The following is a 5622-nucleotide window of genomic DNA, read 5'->3' as shown; positions in this document are numbered from 1 at the left end:
TCAACCTGCAGCCCAAGGCAGAATTTTGTCTTTCCGAGATTTTTCATTTTGAATTCTTTCTTTAAATAAGTGGCCGTCTTTTCGATCTCGTCCAATGTTCCCACAAGGTTTAAATCATCAACATATACTGCAACAATAACAAAACCAGATTCTGATTTGTTAATAAAAATGCATGGATAAATATGATTGTTTACATACCCTTCTTTGAGTAAGTAATCGCTAAGGCAATTGTACCACATTCGTCCAGATTGCTTTAATCCATACAAGGATCGTTGTAATTTTATCGAGTGTATATTACGTGGTTTTATTTCAGGCATTTTAAATCCTTCTGAGATTTTCATATTAATATCACTATCTAGTGATCCATATAAATATGCTGTAACCACGTCCATTAGATGCATATGCAATCTTTTTGTGACTACCAAATGTATTATGAATCTAAAAATAGGTGCATCAATCACAGGGGAGTATATTTCTTCATAATCAATACCAGGTCTTTGTGAGAAACCTTGAGCTACTAGTCAAGCTTTGTATCTCACAATTTCATTTTTCTCATTACGTTTTCGTACAAATACCCATTTGTATCCAACAGGATTAACACCCTCGGGTGTCTGGACTACTAGTCCAAATACTTCGCGTTTAGCTAATGAATTTAGCTCTGCTTGTATCGCTTCTTTCCATTTTGGCCAATCATTTCTTCGTCGACATTCTTCGACGTTTTGAGGTTTCGGATCCTCATTTTCAATATCAAGAGCAACGAGATATGAGAATATGTTGTCGACAACAATTTCATTTCTATTCTATCTCATTTCATAATTTAATAAGATCTCATCATTTTCAAGTACCTTTGCCTCATCAAGGGCATGTGCATCATTAAAGGCCATATCATCATTTGTTGTTTTTGCCTCATCAATACTTATTATTTCATCATTTTAAGGTACCTGAAACTTATCAAGAGTCTTTGCCTTATCAAAGGCTATTATCTCAAATTGATCAATAATATCTGTTGCTCCTTTTGTGGCCTCTTCAGGAGTGCCCACTTTTCTTTGTGATTTCCTCTTACGAGGTGCGGTATCTTTTGCGCCAACTGGTCTGCCACGCTTCAAGCGTGTTTTAGATGCATTTGCTGCATTACTGACAGTAGGTCCCTCAGGGATAGTAATTCATGCTGGCATATTTGCAGCTGGTATATGTGATTTTATCACTTTCTTTGTATCAGTAAATGAATCAGGTAATTGATTTGCAACATTTTGCAAGTGAATGATCCTCTGAACTTCTCGTTCACATCGTTTTGTACGAGGATCAAAATAAGACAATTCCAGGGCATTCCAAGTAAGATCACGTTACTGCTGTGCCTTTTCTCCCCCTAATGGTGGGAAAACAGTCTCATCAAAATGACAGTCAGCAAATCATGCTTTAAAGACATCACCTATCAGGGGTTTTAGATATCTAATAATAAATGGAGAATCAAAACTAATATAAATTTCAAGTCTACGTTAAGGACCCATTTTAGTACGTTAGGGTGGTGCAATTAGAACATATACAGCATAACCAAAAACTCGTATGTGAGAGATATTTGGTTGTTGACCAAAAACAAGTTGTAATGGTGAGTACTTATGATAAGCAGTTGGTCGTATACGAACTAATGATGCAGCATGCAATATAGCATGACCCCAGGCAGAAACAAGTAATTTTGTTCGCATAAGCAAAGGACGACCAATTAACTGAAGTCTTTTAATAAAAGATTCAGCTATACCATTTTGAGTATGAGTGTGTCTAACAGGGTGTTCAACATTAATTCCAACTGACATGTAATAATCATTAAAAGTTTGAGAAGAAAATTCAGCAGCATTATCAAGACGGATTGTCTTAATTGGGTAATCAGGAAAATGTGTCCATAATTTGATGATTTGAGCAAGAAGTTTAGCAAATACAACATTACGAGTAGAAAGCAGACAAACATGTGACCATCTTGTTGAGGCATCAATTAAGACCATAAAATAGCGAAATCGTCCACAGGGTGGATGAATTGGCCCACATATATCCCCGTGAATTCGTTGCAAAAATAACAATGACTTTTGAAGGGGATGGTCTGATAATCAACTTACCTTGTGAGCAGGCAGTGCATAGATGATTATTTGGTAAGATGATTTTTTGATCCTTTAGTGGGTGTCCATGTGAATTATCAATAATTCGACGCATCATTGTACTCCCTGGGTGACCAAGTCGATCATGCCAAAGCATAAAAAGTTTTGAGTCACAAGATTTTTTATGGATCACAGCATTTGACTCAATTGTTCTAATGGTTATATAGTATAAACCAGAAGAGAAAACAGGAAGTTTTTCTAATATCAGCTTCTTGCCTGAGGTAATGGAAGTAATGTAGAGATATTCCACATTTCTTTCATTTGCGGTCTCAATATGATACCCATTACGACGCAAGTCTTTAAAACTCAAAAGATTTCTCCGAGATCTTGTAGAATATAAGACATCATTGATTTGTAATCTTGTTCCATGTGGTAAAATGATGTTGGCTTGTCCAGAGCCTTCAATCAAGTCGGTGGGACCTGATATGGTGCTGACACTGGTGTCTGACATAATTAAGTGGGAAAAATATTTTTGATCTCGATGAATTGTATGTGCTGTTCCACTATCTATAAGACACATATCTTCTCCATTTATGTTGGAACTAGTCAGATCCATTCCTATTCATGTAAATTTTTTTATCAGAAAAGAAACTTTTATAACAAAATAAACTTTAATACAAACTAGAGGATAAAAACTTTACTATAAGGAAAATACAAGGAAAATAAAAACATAGTAGATAGAATATGAAAAAAAAATAAGATTAATTAGTGTGGATATTTTCATCACCAATCAGGAAGTTTATCCTTTCATCACGGTCCTCAAAAAAATCTGATACATCCAAATTTGTGATGTTAACTGGATCATTACGATCAATGAAATTCATTTCCAGATTTGTGATGTTAACTGGCTCATCATGATCAAAGAAATTCATTTCCTTTTGTCACTACAAGAAAAACTATTTTTTAGAACGCCCTTTTTACCACGGTTTTAAAATAACCGTGGTAGAAAGTGTCTTTTACCATGGTTTTAAAAACCATTAGAACAATTGAGTCAAATGCTGTGATAGAAAATGAATTTATTTCACCACGATTATTTAATAACCGTGGTAGAAAGTGAATTTATTTTACTTAAATTTAGGGTGTATTTATTCAGACTTTTATACCGCTCTTTCTACCATGGTTTTTCATTAACCGTGGTAGAAAGTGAATTTGGATTAAGACTGTACGCGGATCTCATTCCCGCTGCTTTCTTAAAATTGTAGGGCAAATCATTTTAGGCCACACATGCTAGGGCAAATCATTTCTGCCCACACATGCTAGGGCAAATCATTTCTGCCTCCCAAATCGCCTCCATCTCTATTCTCGTTCTCAACTCTGAACTTGCCCTAATCTACAAGAATCAGATCAGCCTCCCAAATCGCCTTCATCTCTATTCTCGTTCTCAACTCTGAACTTGCCCTCTCTCTGTCTCTGCAACTACAAACTATAAAATCTATAATAATCTGAACCCATATTGGCATATCATTTCAGATTGTTCAAAAAATCAAAACCCATATCCTTCAGTTTCCATCGCCCGTTGTTCCAGTTCGGGTTCGCCGTTCGAAAGCTTCAGCTTCAGGCTCATTGTCTCTCAACTCTCAAGCCCTCTCTACTCTCTCATAAGGATGACGTTGAGTAACGACTTGAAGATCAGCAATCAACCAAAATTACAGAACTCTACAGGTAAAATTGGTTGTATACTATGAAATGCGGAAAATGAAACAGGTATGCGCTTGTTTGCAATATTGCATTTTTGTGTTGTTTGTATAGAACGAAATTAACATTCTTTTTGGTATTTATACTGCATTTTTTAATGTGGATCTTGAATTCCTATAGTTTTTTCTTTTTGATGTTTCACAGGACCAAGGTTTAGATGTGATAGCAGAAGGTATAGACACGTTAAAAAGCATGGCCCAGGATATGAATGAGGTTTAATGTCTTTTCCTTTATTTTCTCTTTCCTTACAATTACATCATGTTGGATCATTATGTTATGCAATGGTTGCAGGAAATGGATAAGCAAGTCCCTTTGATGGATGAGATAGACACTAAGGTCAGAAATTTGTTCTTTTCTTGAAAGTTTTTGAAGCTGCAACGATTTAAAAAAAAATTTACAATGCTTTTCTTCTTATCTTACAGGTGGACAGGGCAACATCTAACCTTAAGAATACCAACGCTAGACTCAAGGACACTGTTAATTAGGTACTTATGTTGCAACTATGTTTAATTTAAATTTCCATCTATATTCAGCTGTGCTCTGTTGTGGATTCCTTTCCTGGATTTAACAAGAAGTTCTGTAATTTTGTTCCAACTGAGGTCAAGTCGAAATTTCTGCATTGATATTATTCTGTTGTGTATAATTCTGGGAATTGCAGCCTATTTATACAAGTACGTTTTTCTTTCTCCATCAATGGAAGGAAAAGATATAATTTTGCAAAAAACTGACCTGCTTAGAGAAAAGATATAATTATGTTGAAATCCATCAACCATGGCATTAACCTAACAACCACTAACAGAAGCCACAAAATTTAAAGATCATGGAAGTTGAAATTTAGAATTCAAAAACTTGTAAATCCTATGAAAAATTAATTAAGTTTCCTAGCTATGTATGTTTGTTGCTCAGCAACCAAAAGAGAAGAAAAATGAAAACACAATGTGAATTTTATAGAATTCAAACCTCAAACCAGAGCTAGGGTTCCAACACCTGGCTTAGTAAAATATGGGTCCTCCTAGTTATGTGCAGGGCTTAGGGAAGCCAAACATAAATATTTAATTAACTAAAATAATATATATGTTCTGAAAGAAAGAAAGAAAATCAGTCTTCTTCATTTCAAATGTTTGAATATGGTGTCATGATTTCTTTTGGTGACGGGATGTCAATGACCCAAGATATTGAGTTAATACGAAGAGTAGATCTTTCAATGTACCTTTATTATAATGCTTGCTTTGCTTGATTTAATTTTGACAACTTTACAACTTGCTTTATATTCTCTGACTTCAACTATTACATCTTTGTAGGTCAAAGTTAGGATTGCGGTTGCCGTTACTTTTTTTGTTGCCGTTATATTTTTTATATGGCTCATGAAGAAGTTGTATTTTTGTAATGGAAGAGAGCTAAAACAGAGCAAGAAGCTATAAGATTTTTTGTTTTATTTTGGTATGGCATTAGATGCTAGATATTTGTATATGGTTAATTTTTGTATAAAACAATGATTTGGAATTGGTTATATATATATATAAATATGATGTTATTGGTTAGTTGTAAGTTATTTTGGTTATGATGCTATTTTTAATTTATTTAGTGTAGGCTTCTGGAGTCCTTACAAGGCTAGTAGTAGGGGAAAAAAAGGCCTGGTGGGGGCTGCACTATTTTTTTAAAAAAAAATTATACAACACTTTCTACCACGGTTTTGAACCGTGGTAGAAAGTCCTTTTTCAACCACGGTTCTGCACCGTGGTAGAAAGAACGACTTTCTACCACGGTGCGAAACCGTGGT

General features: G+C 34.8%; 1 long non-coding RNA gene across 1 annotated transcript; it reads left to right on the top strand.

Annotated features, from left to right (window-relative positions):
• Window positions 1-3827: 3827 nt before the first annotated feature.
• On the top strand, window positions 3828-4329 carry LOC132285802 (uncharacterized). Its single transcript, XR_009472609.1, has 4 exons — window positions 3828-3851; window positions 3987-4055; window positions 4134-4178; window positions 4265-4329. It is a non-coding gene; the product is annotated as an uncharacterized LOC132285802 (long non-coding RNA).
• Window positions 4330-5622: the final 1293 nt, after the last annotated feature.

This window comes from Cornus florida, unplaced genomic scaffold (genome assembly GCF_030987335.1).
Source record: "Cornus florida cultivar Cherokee Brave unplaced genomic scaffold, ASM3098733v1 CherokeeBrave_3.0.0_Hap2_Chr11, whole genome shotgun sequence".
Lineage (NCBI taxonomy): Eukaryota > Viridiplantae > Streptophyta > Magnoliopsida > Cornales > Cornaceae > Cornus > Cornus florida.
Note: the sequence above shows the minus strand (reverse complement) of the source record. Positions and strands in the feature narration are given on the sequence as shown.